Source organism: Ahaetulla prasina, chromosome 8 (genome assembly GCF_028640845.1).
Source record: "Ahaetulla prasina isolate Xishuangbanna chromosome 8, ASM2864084v1, whole genome shotgun sequence".
Lineage (NCBI taxonomy): Eukaryota > Metazoa > Chordata > Lepidosauria > Squamata > Colubridae > Ahaetulla > Ahaetulla prasina.
In genome coordinates, this window is record NC_080546.1 from 73,708,263 (window position 1) to 73,734,187 (window position 25,925).

General features: G+C 38.3%; 1 long non-coding RNA gene across 1 annotated transcript in view; it reads right to left on the reverse strand.

The window, feature by feature from the left end:
* Positions 1 to 8,849: 8,849 nt before the first annotated feature.
* LOC131203284 (uncharacterized) overlaps positions 8,850 to 25,925 on the reverse strand; it is a 46,850-nt gene continuing 29,774 nt past the window's right edge. The window contains exons 2-3 of the long non-coding RNA XR_009156333.1: positions 9,441 to 9,621; positions 8,850 to 8,995 (exon numbers count right to left, since the gene is read on the reverse strand). This is a non-coding gene — a long non-coding RNA (uncharacterized LOC131203284). The remainder of the gene's footprint in view (positions 8,996 to 9,440; positions 9,622 to 25,925) is intronic.

The following is a 25,925-nucleotide window of genomic DNA, read 5'->3' on the forward strand; positions in this document are numbered from 1 at the left end:
AGCTACCATTGATTATAATCTGTGCTGTTTGCTCTCCATAAATTGCCCTAATTATTCTTAAAAAACCATCTCCAAATTGCATCTTTTCTATTAATTTAAATAAAAAATCCCAATGCAATCGATCAAAAGCTTTCTCTGCATCGAGAAAAATAAATGCTGCTGGAATAAAATTTTTCTTTTCTAAGTACTCCAGTAAATTAACAATCTGCCTAACATTATTCCTCATCTGTCTCCCTTTTATAAATCCAGATTGATCATTATGAATTCTTCTGCAGAATCAACATTAATCTATTAGCTATTATTTTAACAAAATCTTATAATCATTATTTAAAAGTGAGATTGGCCTATAATTCCCAGGTTTAGAACAATCCTGTTCCTCTTTTGGTATCAATGAAATAAAGAGGTTCTCCATGAGAATTCCCCTCCTAGTTGTATCTGATTAAATAATTCCTTAAGTGGACCTAACATCTCATCCTGTAAATTCCTATAATAACTAACTGTAAGCCCATCCGTACCAGGAGTTTTCCCCATTTTAATTGTTTAATTACCAAAATAATTTCTTCCGAGGTTATAGGCCGATTCAATTCATCCGTTTGTTCTAAAGTTAAATTTTTAACCTTATATTCCTTCAAATATTATCAATATCCCTATTCAATATATTATCTTTAAGATATAAATTTGTATAATATTCTAAAAAGCTTTTTAATTTTATCCTGTTGATATCTCTCTTTACCTTTGTATTCTATTTTTCTATAGTACGTTGTTTTGTCTTTTCCTTAAAGTGTATGCTAACCACCTACCAGGTCTATTTGCGTTACAAAAGTATTATGTTTGGCATATTGTATATTTGTTGCCACCTGATGAGCCATTATCATATTAAATTGATTGTGTAGTAACTTTTATTGCATCTTTAAGTTTTTGATCATGTGGGTTATGTATTAATAATTGTTGTTTCTTATAAATTTCCTCTTCTAAATACCTCGCTGTCTTTGTTGCTTATTTCTCTGTCTATTATTAAGATATATTAATACACCTCTCATAAAAGCTTTACTGCAGTCCCAAACCATTTCTATCGATGTTTCATTATTCAAATTATAATCAAAAATTCTTTCATCTGCTTTTTACATTGATTTACATTATCCTGATATCTAAACAAATTTTTCATTTTAATCTCCAAGTTCTTCTACCCTCTTTTCCATATTGCAATTCCATCCAAACAGGACTATGATCAGACAAACATCTTGGAAATATCTTAGTTTTCTTCACCCTAAAAAGCAAATCATTAGAAATTAAATAAAATCAATACGTGAGAAGGATTGATGCCTATCAGAGAAAAAGTATAGTCTCTTTCCTCCAAATTCCAGTCTCCATACATCTCTTAACTCAAAATCTTCTATCATATCAAAAAGGATTTAGGCAGCTTTGCATGTGCAGGTATCTTCTTGGAAGAAATTCTCTTGTCCTTTCGTGTATCTATTACTCCATTCCAATCTCCCAATATAATACGATTTATAATCCCATAGATCAACTTATCATATAACATTCTATAAAATTTTTCTTGTTGCTGGTTGGGTGCATATATACCAAGCAAGAGAGTCCTTTTTGTTTCTATTGTAAGTTCAATAGCAATATATCTTCCATAAATATCTGCCTCTATTAACTTGGCTGGTATATCTTTTCTCAAATAAACCACTATGCCATGTTTTTCTCCAAAGCTGAAGCAACAAAATGTTTACCTAACTTTGAGTTTATTAGGTACTTTTGATCTGATAATTTAATATGCTTTCTTGTAAGCAAATAACATCATTTTAAATTGTTTCAAATAATGAAATATTTTTCTTCTCTTCTGAGCTGAGTTCAAACCATTGACATTCCAAGTCAAGATTTTATTTGCCATTACTGGGCTGCTGAAGCCTTTGGGCAATCAACTGAAGATCGTCCTCCCGTATCTTCGGCCGTGCTCCTCCCACCGCTTCTGTAGCAGAGTCCTGAACTTTACTTTGAGTTTGTTGCTCCTTTTCTTTACGCTTAAGGGCTCCCCTCGTCAGTCTTTGTTCTTGTGGTTGTTCCTCTGATGGTAACATCACTGGAATCACCTCAGCTTCCACACCCATTTGAGTCTCTTGAATTCTTTTTCTATTATTTCTATTTCAAATTTCAGCACTGTAGAAAGAAAATCTTTGGCCTTAAGCACTGTGTCAATACGATATCTTCTTCCTGATAATACACTGTCAAGCCAACTGGAACCTCCCATCTAAATTGAATCTGGTATTTCTTAAGTTCTTGTGTAAAAATGTAAAGTCTTTTCTATCCCTTAACATCTTGGGAGGATCTCTTTCAAAACCTTCAACTCCTGTTCCCTATTTTCAAGTTTTTCTGAAAAAGCAACTTGCAAAATTTGATTCCTCACTGTTCTTTTCAAAAATAAACCACAATGTCTCTAGGAAGTTTCTTTTGCCTAGCAATCCAAGAATTAACTCTATAAAATTTTGTCAATTTGATAAGCAACCTCTTGTGGATCAAGTTCAATAAATTCAGCCAGAGCTTCTGATAAAATTTTTTTTAAATCTTCCCCTTTGTCCTCATTCAAACCTCTAATTCTCAGAGCTCCTTCCATCATTCTATACTGCATCACCACCACTTGATCTTCATTTTTATCCAATTTGATTTGCATTCCCCCCATTCTATTTTCTATTTGTTGATTTGACTGAACAATTTCTTGCACCTCCTCCTCCACCACCTCCAGTCTTTTTGCCAAACCTTGAAAAGCCATCAAGATATCTTCTCTTATTTTTTTATTATTCTCTTTTATCTCTTCTCTTATTTTCTCATTATTATCCATAATCTCCTTAAACCTTTCTTCAGACACTTTCCTTGCTCTTTAATCAGATCTTCTAAAGCTGGTTCAGAACCCTTCTGCCCCCAGTCTTAGGTGGTTTAGTAGCCATTTCAGTTTTAAAATTCACAAAATATAAGTCTAGAAACTTCTCTTTCCCTTTAAGTATAGGAGAGCTCAGTTCACTTCATTAAAATCCACACATAACATTTCTTATCTTCTTAGTTGCACAGACTGTTTAAAATTCCATTCGTCATTTCACTCCCGTTCAGGCGCCATCTTTAGAGTCAATTAGAACAAAGGAAAAAATTCTCTTTTTTAGAAAGTAGAAGTCAGGAAATCAAAAATACTTGCAATCCAATAATCGTCCGCTTGCGCTCATTCCGTCTGCTTAAAGAGATCCATAAAGATAAGACAATTAGCAGAGATGGACACCTTCTTCTTTTCCTGCTTTTGCAGACACGCACTGAAGTCGGAGATGGCAGAAATATTTATGGGACCCATCGACCCTTCGAAGCTCTGCTTAATTAAAACAAAGCCTCTGGGGAGGTCTACCAACATTCCTGCGCTCTTATCTTTCCTCTTTCATCCAGAGAAAAAGATTAAAGCCGGCTTTTCCTGGCTTTTACGATGTTCAGTGCGGAGCCCCTTTAATTAGGGCTCAGCGAAGAGGTGGAGCCACCCGGAAGTCTCTGATCTTCTCATGTTTCCTTTCTGGTCTGCTTTGTAAGGCCGACGTCTCTCCAGATTGTACTGTTATATTAAAGATGAAGAATTATATATACTGTATGATTTTCTTTCTTGTACTATTTCCAAATGTATTTAAGTGTGTGTGTGTTTGTGTTTTCCTTTAAGCAAGCTTGTCATTCTCTTACATAATTGTTTGGTTTAAAAAAGTGTCATTACACTGAAACTCAGGAGAAAGACATTTAGAATCACTCCAAAACACAAACACAGTTTTAAAAGAGTTTAATGACAGGCAGGTCAGGAATTGCTCCCTAATCTTACACACTTTTCAGCTCAATGATGACTTAATCCAATGGGTTTTCTTATCTTGAAAGTTGCATCATGGCGGTGATTAATTGATGTGAACGGACGGAATCATTCCACACTGGAAATTATTTTTTTCCACCTTTCCAGTAATAGTATGTAGCACAGACACGGACGTATCCTGTCCAAAACAAAATGCAAGTTGACTGTCAAAACATACTTTCAAAATAGTTAAGATTCCCCTATATCCCTGTTCATACTATTTCCCAAGAGCCTTAAATCCAGGGGTGAGCTCCCGAGGGTTCGGCAGGGTTTGGGTGATCCTCTAGCCAAGGATCGCCGGGGTTCGCCGAATCCCCAAATGCCATCCCTGGCTGGCCACGCCCACCCTGTCCCTCCCAGGAGTCTCCACGTGGCCCGTTCATCATTCCAGGTAAGTGCAGGGGCCGGGTGGAGGGTCTGGGAGTGTGAAAAACAGGCCTCCCGAAAGTTCCAGAAGTCCAGAAACGGGTGTGTTTCCAGCCTCTGGAGGGCCTCCGGACTCCGGGGGAAGCAGTTTTCACCCTCCCAGAGGCTCCAACTAGGCCACGCCTACCATGGCCACGCCCACCCAGCAACGGGGCAGTTAACCTGTTGCTAAAGGATCTGAACCCCACCCCTTCTTATATCCACACAATATAACAGTATAAATGAGAAGTTTACCATTCTTCTTTTTTAGAGGTGAATCATAGATTTTGCGACACCTTTTATTCCTCCTGCTTGGAGGTACTTTACGTTCAGGATTTTTGCAGGATACTCTTCTGTGCCTTGCCATGTTGCTTGATCTTTCAAGATTTTAGGAGCAGAGACATGATTATGTGGCCTCTTTAGCCCACCTGTCTACTCAGGTGTTCTGAGAGTTTCTGAAGCATGACTATCTCAGGTTCCTCTTTTATAAAATCTGTAATAATATGGCACTGTGACTCTTTGTTTGATGCAACATGACCATATATAGCAACTGCCAGCTATTACTGGGGAAAAACATTTTCTTTCAGCAAAATGAAATATCTTAAAATGGGCAGACCAGTTCACTGACAATTATTTAAAGTAACAGTTAGAAATGGTCTTTCAGAGCTGAAGGATAAGCTAGAAGTTCAATCTTCTCTACACATATGTGTTAGAAGTAAGACCCAGTAATTTCAATGAAATTTGCTATCAGGTGACTAACAATCATGAAGAATGGTAGTTTCTACTTTTATTTATCCAGACTTTTTTTTTAATTTTGCTTAAACAAGGAGAATAGTGGTAATTAAGATAAAAACAAAATATATCAATACCTGTCCAAATGAGAAACTACTCCCTTTTTTAGTTTTACTATATTAGCAACTTTTACTCCTACTCTTAAGTCATGGTGAACTTTGAAATCAGCAATGCAGGAAGTATAGTTGTTCAACCTATACTTCACAAATTTGGTTCATGTCTAGTTTAGTTCTCTTCAGTTATGTTTGATATAACATAATCTTGCATCAGCATTTTCTGAAATATCACATTCTTGACTCATATTCAATTTTTAAAACTTTATTTTTCAAATTTATAAAAACAAATTACAGTAAAGTTTAAGACTACACATTTCTGAATCAAAACAAAAAAACAAAAACCCACAATAAAGCAAAATACAGAAAGCAATTATTCAGGTGTCTATAGAAGTAAACTGTAAATTTAAACAATTTTGAAACGTTTTTCAATAGAACAAGTAAGCTTTAGAAGTGCTAACTGTCTATGTTCACATTAAGAAAATAGAAGATGGATAGCCCATATTCTTGCAATGCATGAAATTTTTGGGAAAAATAATTAAATTTCTGTCTTTTATCCAATTATTCAAAAGGGAGGAAAAAGGAAAAAAACATTTGCCAGCAGATTTTTAATTAACATTATCTCAAGCTGTAAATTTTTCATGTGAACAGGAATCAAACTGTCATCCAAACATCTTCCAAATAAATTTCAACTTTTAATGGGAAAAAAACAACAGAATTTTGCCTAAAAGAAGCACCGAAGTCCTACTAACATATTAGAGGATCCAATAATAACTTTTATTTATTTCAATTTTGAGACTCTACTAGAATATGTTCAGAATAAAAGTTGGAAGGGACCTCGGAGGTCGTCTAGTCAAGCAGGAGACCCTATTACAGGGGTGCCAAACTTGAGTCGTCACAGTGGCATCACGTGACATATCGGGACTTTTCCCCCTTCGCTAAACTGGGCGTGGGCGTGGCCAGTGCATGACACATCCAAACCAAGGGCTGCAAGTTTGACAGCCTACCCTACATCATTCCAGACAACTGACTGTCCAGTCTCTTCTTAAAAGCTTCCAGTGATGGAGCACCCACAACTTCTGAAGGCAAGCCGTTCTATTGATTATTTTCACTGTTAGGAAATTTCTCCTTAATTCCAGATGGCTTCTCTCCTTGATTAATTTCCATCCATTGTTTCTTGCCTTGCTTCTGGTGCTTTGGAAATAGGTTGATCTGCTCTTCTTTGTGGCAGCCTCTCAAATATTAGAGCACTGCTACCATGTCACCCTTAGTCCTTCTTTTCACTAAACTGGACAAACCCAATTCGTGCCAACCTTCTTCATATGTTTTACCCTCTAGCCCTCTAATCATCTTTGTTGCTCTTTTCTACACTCTTTCCAGAGTCTCAACATCTTTCTTACAATATAGTGACCAAAATGATGCAATTTTCTAAGTGTGATTTTACTAATTCTTTATAAAGTACTACTGGGACTTCATGTGATTTTGATTCTATCCTTCTGTTAATGCAGCCTAGAATTGCATTGGGATTTTTGGCGGCTGCTGCACACTATTGGCTCATATTTAAGTGATTGTCCAGTAGGACTCCAAGATCCCTCTCATAGTTACTGCTATAGAGCCAGGTTTCATCTAATCTATATCTCTATATATTTTTTTCTTGCCTACTTTTCTTTACATTGAATTTTATTTTGTTAGATGAGGCCCGGTGTTCAAGTCTATGGAGATCCATCTGGATCTTTAGCCTGTTTTCTGGGATGTTGTTTATGCCTGCCATTTAGTATCATCTGCCAATTTAATGAGTTCCCTTTCTATTTCTTCATCTGAATAATTTATGAAGATATTGAAGAGTACTGGGCCTAAAACGGAATCGTGGGGTACCCCATCCCTCCATGTTGATGTAGTTCCATTGAGGACTGCACCTTGAGTGCGGCTTGTCAGCCAGTTATATATCTATCCATGTAGCAATCCTTATGATTTATATTGATATATTGACCATCAATTGTGTTGTAAATGTTGTACCTTGATGAACGTATCTTTTCTTTTATGTACACTGAGAGCATATGCACCAAGACAAATTCCTTGTGTGTCCAATCACACTTGGCCAATAAAAAAAAAATCTATTCTAGTGGTGATGCTGTATATCCCACATTTTTTTTAGCTTACCAAGAAGTAGGTTGTGGTCTACTTTGTAAAATGCCTTACTGAAATCCAAGTATATTATCTCCACTAAATTTCATTGGTCCATTAATTTAATTGGTCCATTAATTTAAGTATATTGTTCTAAAATATTCATTTTAATTACATTTTCCCCATGCACTCATGGGAGATTTCAATCATCGATTTATATTAATATTGATTTAACAATTGAAATTATTAAATAAAAATACATTTCTCTAGGAATAATTCCATGTATTTAAAAGAAGTCATGTAATAAACACTTTTATTTTAAAAATTGCCCTAGATATCTTATTTCATATTCAATTTGAAAATAACTATTTTTGGAAAAAATATTTTACAATGAGTATTGTTGAGTGACATATTTCCATTCTATTAGAATTATAATAGTTTTCAATTAATGTTTTGAATTTATCAATATAATATTGCAATTAATTTCTCCACGTTATTCCTTACTGGGATCTTGTTCAACTCCATATTATAACTTCATTTTTTCTATTCTGAAAAAGCATTATTAAAATCGCACGGAATTAAATTTTTGAACCAGCTATATATTCACTTCATGCAAACTAGCACAGTTTTAACTGATTCACTGATTTTAATGTCACAAGGATATTTTGCCATGATTTGCAAAATATTTTGCCTATAGCATTTCCATAATCTAAGGTGAATATAGGCTAGTCAAGGCTATATCAGTCCATGTGAACTATTGGTGATTATAACCTTTTCGTTTCTATCTTTCAAATATTTGGAGTTTAACTCCAGTCATATGTAGATTTATGTATCTAGATTGATGGCAATAGCTGTCCAAGACAAAGCAATAGTATCACTTTGGGTAAAGCTCTCCTAATCACACCTTTTATAATTCCTAAAATGCAGCAGTTCCATTCCAATGTCTTTTGCTCTATTATTATAATTTTAAAGAGCCATGGTGGTACAGTGGTTAGAATGCAGTACTGCAGGTTACTTCTGCTGTCTGCCGGCTGCCAGCAGTTGGGCAGTTCAAGTCCCACAGGCTCAAGGTTGACTCAGCCTTCTATCCTTTTGATGTCGGTAAAATGAGGACCCAGATTGTTGAGGGCAATATGCTGACTATAAACTGCTTAGAGAAGGTGGTAAAATATTATGAAGCAGTATATAAGTCTAAGTGCTATTGCTAAGTACTCACAAAGCTTCTATGAGTGGAAAAGAAAAGAAGCAGAGAATTCAGTTACTTGCTTCCCATGAGGTTCCACATGTTCTAAAAAAGCAAACAATCATTTGTGTCTCTCTAAAAGAGTTTGGTTCTAATGCAGGGGTCTCCAACCTTGGCAACTTTAAGCCTGGCGGACTTCAACTCCCAGAATCCCCCAGCCAGCAAAGCTGGCTGGGGATTCTGGGAGTTGAAGTCCGCCAGGCTTAAAGTTGCCAAGGTTGGAGACCCCTGATCTAATATACCCCCAAATCCTTAAATTTTATTGTCGTATTTCAAACTATGATCAGAGTTTTTCCCCAACCATATATTTTACAGAGAGACGAAAAGCAGTCCAAGCAATGCTCAAAACGTTTATTGTCCAGCATGAATGGTTGCAGAAACTTGGTGGATCAGATATCGCAATCCTGGTTTCTCGACATGTTGCTTTTGGGGACTGAAGTTGTCCTATTTCAGGAGCTGAAGAGGGCTAGGCTGAGAAGGAGCTCCTCCGGTAATGAGACTGCCGTATACCTTTATTAAATAATCAGAAAGGTTGGTACAAACATATATAATGGATGAACAAACGTAAATAGTGAAAAAGAATTATCATGTTAAAACTTGTAAAAGTAATACGTAAAAGCTGTTGCATCTTTAAACTTGGCACGTGAAGGCTCTTAAACTTGCTATTGGAAGAAGTTAATTGAAAATAGTGGGAATTTAGTCATAAGAAACGTGTTTCATTCATTTCAAAGTAAAATAATAGGTCTAGTACTGCCTAATCACCTTTTCGTGATAAAGAGTTTCCTGTATGATTATTCAATAATTGTACATTTTAAAATATTTATATGATAAATTGTCTTGGAAACTAAAAAGAAAGCAGCACAATGCTTTCCTTCTGTATAAGAATTTCTCACATTCTTTCCTCATTCAACATTTCTTAATCTTCCTTTCAAAAGTCCTAGTTATTTTTTAAAACCTTTCTTATGGATCCTCCGCTGTCTTCTACCCATTCTCCTCCTTTGTTTTAATCGCCTACTGCGGTGCAGCCTCCTGCTTCTGCTGCTCTGGCGCAGGTACCGCGACATAGTTTACGATTTTCAGCCCAAGATTAAGCTGGAAATTCAACTGGTCATCATCAGATGGTGGTGTTATTCTGGCTACGGAAATGCACAAACAAATCACAAGAAGACTTTCGTGTCAATTCTGTCTTTATAAACTATGAATTACGATACTCTTATTGTTATGTAACAAGAAATATTATAAGTAGTTTTTGTACTCTTTTTTTTTAAGCATTACGTTCTACTTGTCTTGTTATTACAATAATTACTATTGCTGGGAGACCATTTGATTGATTTTCTTTGCTTTATTTTCCATCAAAAAAATGTAGGCGACAGCTTTGAAACAACACAGATTTGCAGGTGATCTGATCGTACACTCATCCATCCAGGAACAAAACTTCAGCTATTTTTTTTTTAATGCTCAATGTAAACAGCCATTTAAAATGCCTTACCTGCCACTAGTTTGCTGCCCCAATGACTGCTGAACTCTTTTGTTAATAACTAAACAGCAGTATATAACTGCTACATTGATGACATCATAAAGATCAATTGTGACATAATTCATGCCAGTACCCTGCAGTAGAACTTCTCACTATTTTTTTTCTTTTTTTTTCTTTTTTAAAAGATGATTTTTTTCCCATTCTGCTTGATGAATTATATTATTCTAATTTAGTTATTTTCAAATGTCAGCATGGCATCTTTGTCTCAAGAATGATCATCAGCTCACCGAACTGAGCCCTGAACTTTATTAGAAGCCACGGTAGCCATATTTCCTTATTAAATATTGCAGTGCTTTGGCTGTCATTTCCGAACTTTATTTGAAAGGATCCTTACCAGCAGTGGTATTTACTTACCTTCGCTACCGGTTCACAAATGTGAGTGCGTGCGGGCGCGCATTCGCTCCGCTCGCATATGCCACCGCTGTGCATGCGTACGACTTCCACGCATGTGCAGAGGGGGACATGATTACATCCGGGTGGGTGGGCGGAACCACCCACAGCTCCCGCTACTGGTTCGCCCGAACCGTATAGAACCGGCTGAATACCACCACTGATCCCCACACTGAGTGCATTGTGTTAGTAAACATACAAACTTAGCAAAGCATGTGTAATAAGGGTTACAAGAGCCTCCTGATTTTTGTTTTTGAAAGACCTCAACTGCTACACAAATCAAAGCTAGGCAAAGTTTCTCAGTCACGTCCTCTACTTGCCTGTCCAACAGTTGTGGATCTACTCTCAGCATAGTATCACCCTATCTAAGCTACAGGCAAAGACCTTTTGCAAATTGAGGATTTATCAACAAGCACTACTCACAAAAGATTGGTCAAGATTTCCCACTGCTTCTTCTCCTCTAGATTTAAAGCTAGATGTCATAAGCATACTGATAATATTTCACTTTAAGGGAGGGTGAATTATTTGTGATTTCAACTGCCAACCCTTACATTTGGCTCAAAACACTATCAGTACTGATGTTATCAAATGCTACAGAGAGTGTAAAAAAAATAAGAAGAACCACAGTTCCCATGTATATCTCACTGCTGGTCAACTACAAGAACAATCATGGTCATTTCTGTCCTATCTGCAAGAGGCAATTGACAATTTTTGCAAAAACTTTCAAAAGATGCAGAAAAATTAGCAGAACTATTATTATTATTATTCATTTCTAGATCCAATAATTGATCCGTGGCAATTGGCCTGGTTTCCACCCAATAATTGATTAAGATATTGACTTGTATGTACTGAATGTTTATATCTATACAAATTGGCATCAGGTAAAATGATTTGAGCCAGGAATGGCCATTATTTTCTTTGGTTACTCCTGGTGTAGTGGTGTACAATCTGTAGTTTCAGTTTTGTGTGTATCCCTTAAAGCCTTACTTAAATGTTAAACACCTAATATAATGATCTTCCAATGTTTTCCATATTTTCTGCTACAATTAATCAGTGGAACAACTTGCCTCCAGAAGTTGTGAATGCTCCACCACTGGAAGTTTTTAAGAAGAGGTTGGATAACCATTTGTCTGAAGTGGTGTAGGGTTTCCTGCCTAAGCAGGGGGTTGGACTAGAAGGCCTCCAAGGTCCCTTCCAACTCTGTTATTCTATTCTAAATGTAATTTACGAACATGACACAAATAATTCATCTTGCAGAAAAGTTCTGTGCAAGAACTGTAGATGTATGATCATAAAAAGTTGGACAATTTCAGACACATCTCTTCATCTAACAAAAAATTTCTCAAAGTTATTTGGATTGAATTATTCATGTCAGTGCAGGAGGTTGGACTAGAAGACCTCCAAGGTCCCTTCCAACTCTGTTATTCTGTTAAAAACCTATAAAAATAATGTGTAGGCAGGTACTGTAATGTGAGGTTGGAAAACACGAGAGTCTTGGAACTGATACCAGAGCATTTTCTTAGTTACAGAGGTAGTTAGCTTTCATTTCTGTTCAAGCAGAGTCTGAAAAGGGCTAGATTCAATGAACTGAACGATTTATTCTAATTCTCTGATTTTATTACCTTGAAGGGAGAAAAAGTTAATATCAATATAAAATAAATGACAATTTTTTTTAAATAATGAGAAACACCTCCTTATATCAGGAAGACTTTTTTAAAATTTTATTTTGCCTTTCTGGCAGCAGCCAGTAGAAGAAGTGGTAAGTTTGTCAGAAAAAATAAGAGAAATGGTGGCGTGTAAACATGTAGGAACGAGGTCACCATGCTACTTCTAAAGGAATTGAGGTTCTTACATCAAGATACAGTTTGATTTTTTCCCCCCTGAATATGAAAATGAAAGTTATAAGTTACTATTCTTTATTTCTTTTCTTGTTTCCTTTGGTAAATTCCATTCTCCTTTTCTTTTCTATTCAGTGAAGGTACAGTATTTCAGAGACAAATTAGGGCTATCAATCGTTTGCCCAAGATAAAATAATTTCATAGTTAATCCCTTTGTCTCATATCTGATCACGTTTAAGCCACAGATGTTGTCTATCAGAGATGAGGTCATAATCGCTAAACCCTTTAAATAAAAGTGTAGGAGGCAGCAGAGCTTCATAAACTCCATCACCATCTTACAGAACAAGCTACACTGGCTTCGTTGAAAGACATGCTCCTCTTGATCCTTGACTAACTGAAAACATCCCCAGAACCCCACAAAAATGTCACGATGTAGATGCAGAAATCCTAATCGCAGCAGGCGAAGACGAAAACGGGGTTCTGGAGGATCAAGGAAAAGAAGGATGGGAAAAAGAAGAGGTAAGGACATTTTTTTTTAATGAAATGGACAAAGCAATGAAAACCAGCAAATCATCAAGTATTAGCTTTTATCGAAATAATCCGTTTTCTTGATGGGTAAGAAAATTTGAATTTGAATACAGATTTTTTTTTTCTCAAGATGAGCTCATCTGAAGTCCTTGGAAACCTGAAAGAAATAAATTGCCATTGTCTTTTTCTAGGATATTTTCAGTTATTCTATAGTCTTGTTCTATAGTCCTAAGATTTATAGGTGTTCCTCGGTCAAAGTGCTAATGTGGTTACTGGTTCCACCCCCACCGCCCCAAGATTATTCAAGTACAGTTGGTTCTTGCCTCTTGCTTTTATCCAGGGATTTGGATAAAGGTAAAGATAAAGGTTCCCCTCACACATATGTGCTAGTCATTGCCGACTCTAGGGGGCGGTGCTTATCTCCGTTTCAAAGCCGAAGAGCCAGCGCTGTCCGAAGACGACTCCGCTGTTCCTTTCCCACCAAAGGTGGTCCCTATTTTTTCTTCTTGCATTTTTACGTGCTTTTGAAACTGCTAGGTTGGCAGAAGCTGGCAACTCACCCTGTTACACGGCAGCACTAGGGATTCGAACCGCCGAGCTGCTGACCTTTCGATCGACAAGCTCAACGTCCTAGCCCCCTAGCCCCTTACCATTTGGATACTAGAAGCTAAATAGTAATCTTAGATTTAAGCTTAAACATTTTCTTGGATTCGTTGCTTATTGCATTAAATAGAAGTTCAACATTGGTGCAGGGAGAGAAAAACCTTTAAAAATTTTGGATTTTTTTTGTTTCCACAGTCTCTGTAGCTCATACAGTTTACTACTACAGGAAGATCAAATAGCTTTGCAAGCCTCCCATTCTATGCAACAGTTTTGGACACTTCGGTCATCACCAACAAGATGATTTCTGAATGAACCACAATTTCAAGCAAAGCACATGGTTTGACATTTCCTTTGCTGCTTCCCCGAAGAGGAGCATTCTGTCAATAAACCTGAAGCCGCAATGTCTTTTCTGAGTTGTCAATTGATATTGAAATTTATTGGTGGATGTGTGTGTGTGTATGTGTGTGTGTGTGAGAGAGAGAGAATCTTTTGGGAACAGGTTTTTAAGATTTTGCAACCATGTTAGAATGATGGAATCGTGGAAGTTTGAAGGACCATCTATTTGCACATAACAGGATCACCTAAATCAGGGGTCCCCAACAGGGTCCGGGTTTCAAAACCCGTTGCTACCGGTTCATTCGTGAGCATGTACAGAAACATCCGGGTGGGTGAGCAGAGCCTCCTACCGCCACTGCTACTGGTTCGCCCGATCTGGAGCGAACTGGTAGCAACTCACCACTGGTCCCCAACCGTGGCAACTTTAAGACTTGTGGACTTCAATTCCCAGAGTTCCTCAACCAGCTTTGCCAAGGTTGGAGGACCCATAACCTAAAGCATCTCTGACAGGGATGGGCTTCAAAAATTTTAGCAAGGGGTTCTCTGCCTGGTTGCTGGGTGGCAATGGCCATGGTGGCCATGGCCTAGTTGACCTCCTGCACCATGGGGGGAGGGGTTCCTCAAGCCTCCAGGAAGGCGAAAATGGCCTCCCTAGGCTCCAGAGGCCCTCTGGAGGCCATTTCCGGCCTTCCTGAACTTTCTTTAGTCCTGTTCCTCCCGAGCTTCTGCCAGCACCCTGCATTTACCTGCATCCAAAACAGGCCCTTTAGGGCTCCTGAGAGGGGCGGGGTGGGCAGGGCCAGCCAGGAGTGGGATTTGGAGATTCTCCAAACTGCACAGAATCTTAGCTAGAGGTTCTCCCAAACCCCTACGAACCCCCAGCAGCCCACCCCTGATCTCTGACCAATTACCATTTGTGGCTTGCAGACCTCTAGCGAAAGAGAACCCACCATATTTTTGTGGCAACGTCTTCCACTGACTGAAAGCTTATACAGTCAAAAATTCCTCCTGACATCTAAACTGAGGAGTCAGTTGCCCATTCTAGTAGAAACTGAAGTGAAATTAACTGGCATTGTTTGGGTGCGGTCATTCAGGCAGCTGTGAATTCCATCTAAAAGTAGGATCACCTTTCTAAATTCTTCAGCATGGCCAGTTTATTATGTTAAAATAGAAATAATACCTATAGCATGCTTCTATGATAAATATATATTTGCTTCCAACAAATTCACAGCACTTCACATCTAAAACTGACATCCTAGTGTTTATACAGTTTGTACTATATTGGACATGCATTCTAGAATCAAATGCTTCAGGTCTATCTGTCACTAATCCATTATGAGTTCAGTATAGGTTCTGAGTCCCCAATGAGAAAGGAAATAGTGTAATCAATAAGACCACATTGAATTAAATGTTCACAGAGCAGCCAGTTAAAGTTCACAGCACTTTGTCCCTCATAGAAACTTGGTAATTTTAATATAGATTTGATTTGATTTAATTTAATTTAATACTGATTAGTATTTAAATACTGATAATCCATTACTCCTTTCTCTCTATACCAATAACTGCACTTTTAAGGATCCTTCTGTAAAGTACTGAAGTTTGCAGATGATACAACAGTCATTGGTCTCATTCAAGACAGTAATGAGTCTGTTTAAAGATGGGAGGTTAAACAACTGGCCCTGTGGTGCAGCCTTAACAATCTGGAACACTAAGAACTGTAGAGATGAAAGTAGATTTTAGGAGAAGTCTTCCTATCACCTCTTACAATATTAGACAACACAGTATCAATGGTTGAGACCTTCCAGTTTCTGGGTTCTATAATCTCCCAGGATTTGAAATGGACACCGAACATTAGAACCATCATTATATAGGCACAACAGAAAATGTTCTTCCTGGGTCAACTCAGAAAATTCAGATTTCTCCAGGAGCTGTTGATACAGTTCTACAGAGGAATTATTGAGTCTGCCATCTGTAATTCTGTAACTGTCTGGTTTGATACAGATTTCAACAGATAGTTAGAACTGCAGAATAAACAATTGGGACAATGCTGCCTTCTATAGAAGACCTGTATATTGCATAGGTCAGAAGAAAATATCTAGAGTCATTTCACATCCTAGACATACTGTAAACTGTTTCAATTCTTCCCCTCACGCTGCTATAGGGCATTGCATACAAAAACAACTAGACACAGCGACAGGTTTTTCCCTTGTGAGAACACTCTGCTGAATACTTACTTCCCCAATATTTACCAATGTAGTACTATTATCCTTCTCATACTTTTCTACTTCTCCCATTGGTATCTTATGAGTATATTACTTTTTCTTTATATGTACACTAAGAACGTATGCACCAGAGACAAATTTCTTGTGTGTCCAATCATACTTGGTCAATAAAATCTATTCTATTCTATTCTATTCTATTCTATTCTATTCTATTCTATTCTATTCTATTCTATTCTATTCTGTTCTGTTCTGTTCTGTTCTGTTCTGTTCTGTTCTATTCCGTCCCGTCCCGTCCCGTCCCGTCCCATCCCATCCCATCCCATCCCATCCCATCCCATCCCATCCCATCCCATCCCATCCTACTTTACCCTACCCTACTCTACCCTACTCCTATATTGCATTGATTCCTATGCTTTCTAGGAGCTAAATGATTAAAAATCCATATTTTGTTTTGTGTATTGTAAAAACTGTTGTCCTTAACATTATATACAATAACTTCATATATGCTACAGGCCTTCGATTACACTCCCCCAAATGTATGTGTGTTTAGTAAAACATTCTGACATCCTGAAAGAGGTAGTGGTAGTGGTCATACTCAGATTAGTGGGCAATCTGCAGAAGTCCATAACGGATTGATATCCTATATAATATCCTGAAGGACGATGCAAGTACTGCCTTTTGGAAGATAATTTTTGCAAAGAATCACTGAAATGTTTTCAATGACTCACTTAAACATTCAGAACAGATACCTATAGAAAAGTGTAGATTTTGTTTCTTTGAAAGGAATTATAATTAAGCACCTTGCACATAGTAGTAATTTCCAAAAGACATTCTAAACCACTGCATTTAAATTTAGAGTTAGATTTTTGGCTTCATTTGGAAGTCTTAAGTGCAAAGGCACAGACACCACAGCTATCATTCCCTATTTAGCCAAATGAGTAGCTCTCTCTTTTTCTTTAAAGCAATAGCTATATAATCTTATTTTGCTAAATTCTGTTATAATATCCCAGTGTTCTCTTGTGATAGCATTTTTCTTTTAAGTGCTACTGCTATTATTATTCAATTTTAATATCAAGTCAAATGCAAGAGACATTTTAGTCTTCAAAATTAGATCTTTAAGTCTTTAAATCTAAGTAACACCCTAGAGCTTCTAGATAGAGAAAACATAGGAATGGTTCAAAACTATCAACTTGCAGTAAAATTAATCCAGCTTTTATGTTGTATTTTATTAAATCTTTAACTTACATTTCCTTAAGCATAAAGGTTCCAGAGTAACTAATCAAATTCATTTAAATCTTTACTTTGCTTGAAGCTAGCGATTTTATAGTGGTTGATTAAGACTATTTTTTCTATGTCTATTGTAAGATTTCATACAAACATGCTTTGTCCATATACTATAGCTTCTTGTTGGTTAGAATCAAAAGACTTAATGCACTTCTATCCCTGCCATATCCATTTCCCAATCCCACTCAAAAGTGGCTTGAAGAAAATTTGTGGCTGATTTTATTCCATTAAATTCAAATGCTGGATACATATGAATGATTATTTTTCTCTCCATTGCCTATTTTGATGGTATTCAAATAATCTCCCAGCCCTGCTCATAGTTTATTTCACATATGTGTTTGTGATTTTCCCTGCCACAAAATGCATGGTTGCTTTTTAGTGTAGGCAGGAGAGGGGTGCTGCACTTTTCTTACATTTGTAATAATTATGTCTTGGAGAAGATGCTACAGAGATTGAACATTTTTTTTTATTTTATTTGAATTTATATCCCGCCCTTCTCCAAAGACTCAGGGCGGCTTACAATGTGTTAAGCAATAGTCTTCATTCATTTGTATATAAAGTCAACTTTATTGCCCCCAACAATCTGAGTCCTCATTTTACCTACCTTATAAAGGATAGAAGGCTGAGTCAACCTTGGGCCTGGTGGGACTTTAACTTGCAGTAATTGTAAACAGCTGTGTTAATAACAGACAGACTTAGTCCATTGAGCCACCAGAGGCCCCTTCAAGGTCTGAGGGGAAGTTTAGTTGAATTTGGGAGCTGAGAGCCAGAATAATGTAAAAGTCTTCATTGATAAAAAAAACTAACAGCACACAAGCTCCCCCGAACTTCAGTGTGAGTTCAGATGTATTTGCTGAGGGAAAAATAAGTCAGTTTAGCTAACCAACAGTAATGATCCCATAGATGCTAAGCTTTTGTGGATTCAGTACACACACCCCATATGGAAGACATTAGATCAGGGGTCCCTTGTGTGAGCAGCAGGCCCATGTGTGCACGTGTGCAGCTCAACTTGCATGGGCTGGTTCTCCTCCCCTCTGGCTACTATCATGCCCTAATCGGAGCCTGAATCTGCGAAGACGAGCAAGAACTGGAGCTGATGGAAATCGAGGGGGGCGGCTTTCTTGGCTTCAGAGGAATATGGGGAGGAGCAGGCCAAGTCAGAACGGGGCCTTTCAGGATTGGGATGGCTAGTATGAAGGGAGGAAGGGGGGAAGGATGACCAAGAGAGGCTAAGCAGTGAACATGAGAGACAGAGCTCAGGCAATGAGCAAGGACCACCCTCTCCAATTGTCGAGCATGGAGAGTGGAGAGAAAGGGGGAACAGTGCAGGATGACCCGACTACTCGGGAGGAGAGCGCCCCGCCCCTCTCCACAAGGCACCTGGGGATTGAGACTCAAGGAGACGCTGTGGGGAGGGGCATTTGTTGGGAACAAACACTGCTTTAGATCATTTGTTTACACAAAATTTTCAGAAATCTCTCTCAACTAGAATCTCAGTTCACCAATAAACCCATTTTCATTTTCTCTTCAATGAAGTGTTCCTAAATCCTAAATTAAATAGCACTCAGACTACTTAACCCTTTCTCCCCACCCCTTACACTACTTCCACCACGTTGGCTTCATAATTACTCTGTCAGTCCAAAATCCCTCTCATATCTGACACGGATCTTAACATTTTAATTGGGTCTTCCTTATTTAACTATTTTAGGTGGGTCTTCTATATTTTAGCCACTAATTACCACACAGAATGACAATATTTCCTTGCTAATACACATGCACTGTACATAGTTTTATATCTACTTCAAAACTGAAAAAAAAATGTATTACTGTATTGTGAAAATACAACATATATTAATTATGGCATAAACCTTAGTATGCAATTGAGCCTATTTACTTATTTGAATCAATGGGAATCGTAGCTCTTGTGGCAAATTTGTATTTCATGTGCAAAAAATCTTAAATTCAACACCTGGCATCTCGAGATATGGTGGAAAAATTCCAGTCATAAAATCCCCAAAGCAATGGTAAACATTTCCAAACAGTTTCACACACAAATGGATTTATGAGAGAGAATGAACCCATTCTCCAAAGCGCCTAAAAGCAGGACAAGAGTCAATGGATGGAAACTAATCAAGGAGAGAAGCAACCTAGAACTAAGGACCTAGATTTCCTGACAGTGAGAACAATTAACCAGTGGAAAGCCTTGCCTTCAGAAATTATGGGTGTTCCACATTGTGCTCCAACAATGGAGGCTTTTAAGAAGAGACTGGACAGCCATTTGTCTGAAATAGTATAAGGTCTCCTGCTTGAGCAGAGAGCTGGACTAGAAGGCCACCAAGGTTATTTCCAACTCTATTATTCTGATTCTGACTAAGTTTCTTTTCAGTGTCCATAATGTATTTTTAGCTTGATTAAAAATAATAACAATTAATTAATAATATTAATAATAATATTCTATGGTACAAGCAAGGTGCTGAAGCTATTATGACAAATTATTTTCAGATTTATCTGAACTTTAAGAACTTGGAGCTGTATTTTCTAGATCTAGAGTATATACCCCAAAATTCTTTCTCTTATTGAAAGAATATTATTCTTCAAAGTGGGTCTCTTTTAACTTTCTATTAAACCTTGAATTGAAACCATGAGCGTAGATTGTTGGGAAATATAAGAAAGACTGTAATAAAGAAGATATTTTGAAAATACGAAACATTCTGCGCTTCCGGGTGGCGCCATCTTTCTCGCTGGGTGCCAATTTATGGCACTCCGCATTGAATACCGTAAAAGCCGGATTTAACAACTGATCCCGGCTTCATTTCTCTCTCTGGTTGAAAGAGAGAGACAGAGCAAGGGGGAGGAATTGGGTAGATTCCCCTAGAGGCTTTGTTTTTGTAATACAAAGTCTTGAACGGTGAATCCCCTTATTTACCCCTCCCCCACCTCCAGTATTCTCTGCGCTCCTGAAAAAGCAGGAAAAGAGGAAGATGTCCACTTCTGCTAGCAATTGATTTTTTTTGTGGATACGAAAAGCAGGCGGAACAAATGTGAGGAGCAATTATTGGTTTGCAAGTATTTTTGATTTTCTGACTTCCTCCCCCCCTTCAGTTTCGTTTTAGAGAAACTGAAAGCAGAGCGATACATCAAAGGGAGCTTTGCTGTTGAATCGAAACTGAATGGAGATTTTATCTTATTGTGTTTGACTGTGGACTGTTGGATTATATTACGCTGTTTAAGTACGTTACAAGGGGATTCTCAGCAGGAATTTTGTTATGGAGGTTCTTTCAGAAGAATGGGTTCGGGACGTTATACAGGACTACACAGAAAGAATGTATTTAATTATTCAAAAATACAAATTGATAAAAAATGGGGACGTTTTGGATGAGAGTTTGGAGCAAATTAACCAGTGCAATTATTCGGAAAATGGAATGGAGGATATACAAATAAAAGTGGATAAATATGAAGATTTGATCGTGAAGAAACAAGGTGATCTAAAGAAGTTTTCTTTAAATAGTTTGGATGAGCTGCCTGAATTTGTGCTACAGGAGATTGTCCCTCAAATGGAAAAGACTCACAAGCTTAATGTTTCCCAAGAGTTCTCTTTTTGGACTGATGGAATATCCGACAGTAATTTTTGGATTTCTGGACATAAGGAATTACTAGGAAATATTGTGATTGACTTTTTAAAAGGAGCAACGAAGGAAAGACAGAGATTAATGCACCAAAAAAAATGGCAAGAGACATTATTTTTGAAACAAGGTTTTTTTAAAATATTAATAGACAAAATATTTGTGTCCCGAAAGAATTATATGGTTATATGGTTATAGAAGCTATAAGGAGATATTCTCTGAATTGGATTGGATTTTTACGTTTAGCTGGTTTTAAAATATTTTAGGATTAATTTGTTCTACTGATTTATATATTTTATTATTGTTTATTGTTAATTTTTTGAAGGATTTGGTTATGTAAGGAGGAAGTCAGAGCTAGAGAGGGAGAATTGGTATAATAGTTTTGGGAAAAAAATTTTTTTTTTAGCATATGTTTGTTTTATTTTTAACTATACCTTGTGTTTGTTCCGGGAAGCCAGGGGGGGAGGGGGAGGGGGTTTGTGAAGGGAAAGGGGTTGGGGGGAAAGGGGGAAAAAATTTTTGTAAAACTTTTTGAATAAAAAAAAAAAGAAAGAAAAAAAGAAAATACGAAACATTCTAGATTGTTGAACTATTGGAATAGTCACAATATTTATCTGTGCTATGAAACAATGTGAAGAATTTTCTACAACCCCTATAATTTTTAAAATGTTCTTATTTTGGCATGGGTTGATAATAGCATTATACATTATGAACCACTAAAACGTAATTAAATCCTAACAATAAAAATAACAGCTACCTTCCTTGGGTTAAATTTTGAAATGGGAAATGACATAATTTATTTAATAACATGAAACAAGGCTGACAATTATGGAAATATTAAAGAGTTGTAAAGGATGAAGACAATATAACACACTCTCATTGCAGAATAACAGTAACCAATTGCTTTTAGGAAATCAAAAGTATGCTACGTATTACTGCTACCACCAGAAATAGCGAACAAGGTCAAAAATTTTTTGACACACATCAAAGTTATTTAATCTTGTTCCCTTTTGCAGATGTAAATGTATATGAAGGCTTGATGAGCTGCAATGTTTTGCATTTTTAAGCAGGAAGAATAGTGTATATCAATGTACTCGTTTTTCTTCTCTGTTTCTATAACCTCTTCTCTATTCTCTGTTCCTGAATATTCTCTTGTCCTACTAAAATATATATGATGTATTAAAGATGGTAGAGAGTGTTCTCATCTCATGCCTGAATGGACTTTCCACCTTACTGAAGAAACATTCCCAGGTGGCACAGTTTCACAAACAACTTATGTTCATGGAGGACTGCAAAACTCGGCACATGTGGGGTAGATGTGAAAGAAATGCTGCCCCAAATCTTTTATGTACTGTTTTTTTCTAAAGGGGCATTTGTAACTGGTTCTGGCAAATCTGTTTATACCTGTAGGTCCCCCTCCCTTTATTGCAGGGCAGCAATCTAAATAAGTAAGACTTACTACAGAACATAATAAAATAAAATAAAAAATAAAACAAGGCAAACAAGGTGGAAAATATCCACTTAAACTTGCACTATTTTGCTTCAACAATGTGCACATTAAGAGCTACAGTATCTTTTTTTTTTTTAATTTACATTTATATCCCGCCCTTCTCCGAAGACTCAGGGCGGCTTACATTGTGTAAGGCAATAGTCTCATTCTATTTGTATATTTATATACAAAGTCAACTTATTGCCTCCCCCAACAATCTGGATCCTCATTTTACCTACCTTATAAAGGATGGAAGGCTGAGTCAACCTTGGGCCTGGTGGGACTCGAGCCTGCAGTAATTGCAGGCAGCTGTGTTTAATAACAGGCTATCTTACAGCCTGAGCCACACCGCGGCCCTTCCTCAAAATCTTCCTTTGCCAGCAAAAATTGGTATCTTCCTTTGCCAGCAAAAATTGAACATAAAGTTCTTCAGTCTATCCCGGAAATGGAGTTAGAAGAGGCTTTGTAGTTCTTTTCCTATATCTTGATAGAACTTGTAATACAATTGATTCTTATTTCATGTTTCAGCATTACCACCCTTGCAAGGACAAAGTCTTTCTGGCTATAGAACTTTATGAAATTTTCTATCCAGCTCAGCTGACATATAGGACTGAACCAGGGGTGAAATCTAAAAATTTTCCCTACCGGTTCTGTGCACGTGGCTTAATTGGTGGACATGGCTTGGTGGTCAGGTGACTGGGTGGGTGTGGCCAATAAATAATAAAAATAATAAACAAAGTACAAAAAAAAATAAGAGGTACCAAAAACCAATTTTCACACTTTACACACACACACACAACACAACTGACTTACACACAATGTAAAAGCAGTTGCACCTCACCCAGAATGGCCCCTGCAACAAGCAGGAACCTCACACAGCCACAAAAAGCTCAAAAACCAACTTTCACCCTTCACACACACAACACAACACAACACAACACAGCAGGTCTTGGTGTTACTATCTGGGATGAGTTTGATTCTGTGGCTCCTGAGGACATGGACAGGTTACTAGGAGGATTGAATGCGACCACATGTTTATTGTACCCGTGTCCCTCCTGATTGATACTGGCCACCCGGGAGGTGACACGAGGCTGGCTCCAGAAAATTGTGAACGCTTCTTTGATGGAGGGTGTTTTCCCTACCGCCTTGAAAGAGGCAGTGGTGAGGCCCCTCCTCAAGAAGCCTTCCCTGGACCCAGCTATTTTAGCAAATTATCGTCATGTCTCCAACCTTCGCTTTGTGGCAAAGGTTGTTGAGAGTGTGGTTGCACGACAGTTACCCCAGTACCTGGATGAAACTGTCTATCTTGATCCATTCCAGTCCAGTTTCCGGCCTGGTTACAGCACGGAAACAGCCTTGGTCACGTTGGTTGATGATCTCTGGAGGGCTCGGGACAGAGGTTGTTCCTCTGTCCTGGTCCTATTAGATCTCTCAGCGGCTTTTGATACCATCGACCATGGTATCCTGCTGCGCCGGCTCGGGGGACTTGGAGTGGGGGGCACCATTCATCGGTGGTTCTCCTCCTACCTCTCCGACCGGTCGCAGACGGTGTTGACAGGAGGGCAGAGATCAGCCCCAAGGCGCCTCTTATGTGGGGTGCTGCAAGGGTCGGTTCTCTCGCCTCTTCTGTTCAACATCTATATGAAGCTGCTGGGTGAGATCATCCGTGGTCTTGGGGTCAGTTGTCATCTATATGCTGATTATACTCAGCTGTATATTTCCACCCCTAACCACCCCAACGAGGCTGTTGAAGTGATGTCCCAGTGCCTGGAGGCCGTATGGGTCTGGATGGGGAGGAACAGACTCAGACTCAATCCCACCAAGACCGAGTTGTTGTGGATGCCCGCGGCCCGGTACAGTCAGCTAATTCCATCGCTGACCATTGGGGGCGAGCTATTGGCCCCCACGGAAAGGGCTCACAATCTGGGCGTCCTCCTGGATGTACGGCTGTCTTTAGAAGATCATATGATGGCCGTCACCAGGGGAGCTTTTCATCAGGTTCGCCTGATATGCCAGTTGCGCCCCTTTCTGGATCGGGCTTCCTTATGCATGGTCCCTCATGCCCTTGTTACATCCCGCCTGGACTACTGCAATGCTCTCTACATGGGGCTCCCCTTGAAGGGTACCCGGAGACTCCAACTGGTCCAGAATGTGGCTGCGCGGGTGATAGAGGGAGCACCTTGTGGCTCCTGTGTAACATCCCTCCTGCGCAGTCTGCACTGGCTCCCGGTGGTCTTCCGGGTTCACTTCAAGGTATTTGTTATCACCTTTAAAGCAATCCATGGCTTAGGGCCGGGATATTTACAGGACCGCCTACTGCCACCAGTAGCCTCTCACCGACCAGTGCGCTCTCACAGAGAGGGCCTCCTCCAGATACCATCAGCTAAACAATGTCGGCTGGCGACCTCCAGGGGGAGGGCCTTCTCTGTGGGGGCTCCTACCCTCTGGAACGAGCTTCCTCCGGGGCTTCGTCAACTCCCCGACCTCTGGACTTTCCGCCGTGAGCTGAAGACGTTGTTGTTTCGACGAGCAGGAGTAGCGTGAACATAGTTTTAAATTGGGGTTTTAAATCAGGGGTTTTAAATGGGGTTTTAAATTTGTATTTAAAAGTTTTAAGCCATCAATTGAATAAGTTTTCTATACTGTTTTTAGCTGTTTTATATGTATTATATGTTTTCTGTTGTTTTTATTGGCTGTGAACCGCCCTGAGTCCTTCGGGAGAAGAGCGGTATACAAATATAATAAATAAATAATAATAATAATAAAATAACACGATTCACACTCACTCTCACACACACAAAATGCCACATACAGCTTTGTGAGATTTTGTGTGTTTGTGTAGTTAGAATGAAACACTACAGAAACACACCAAATCTCAGAAAGCTGCACAAATATTGTATTATTTTATTTTATTTATATTTTTTAGATAAAAGCAGTTAAATTTAAAACTTACTTAACTTTAAATTGCTATGTCTAAAAAAAAATAAAACTCCTAAAAAAAACCCAATTAACTATTTTTTTAAAGCTCCCCCCCCATTACTTACCCAATTCAAGGGACAGGCAGGCAGATTGAGTTGCTAGCTTATGCAATTGATTGCAGCAGCCAAAGCAAGGAAGGAATAGCGAGCAAGCCCGAAAGAAGCAGGAAGCTGCCAAGTAGGTAAGTGGGCGTGGGCGTGGCTGGGGAGGGCTGGGCAGGTATTTTTGCTACCGGTTCTCTGAACTACCCGTCCCCATCACTACCGGATCGCTTGATCCAGTCCGAACCAGGAGCATCTTGGACCAACTCTCTTTATACTATACATTAATGATCTTTGTGACCATATCTCAAGTAACTGTATTCTCTTTGCTGACGATGTCAAACTGTTTAACACCACTGACAATACATCTACCATTCAAAAAGACCTTGATCATCTAACCGCTTGGTCTAAAATTTGGCAACTACAAATCTCAACCAGCAAATGCTCAGTCTTACATATTGGAAAAAAGAACCCAAACACTAAGTATATGCTTGATGGACATTATCTTACAGATGACCCCCACCCTGTCAAAGACCTTGGAGTTTTCATATCTAATGATCTAAGTGCCAA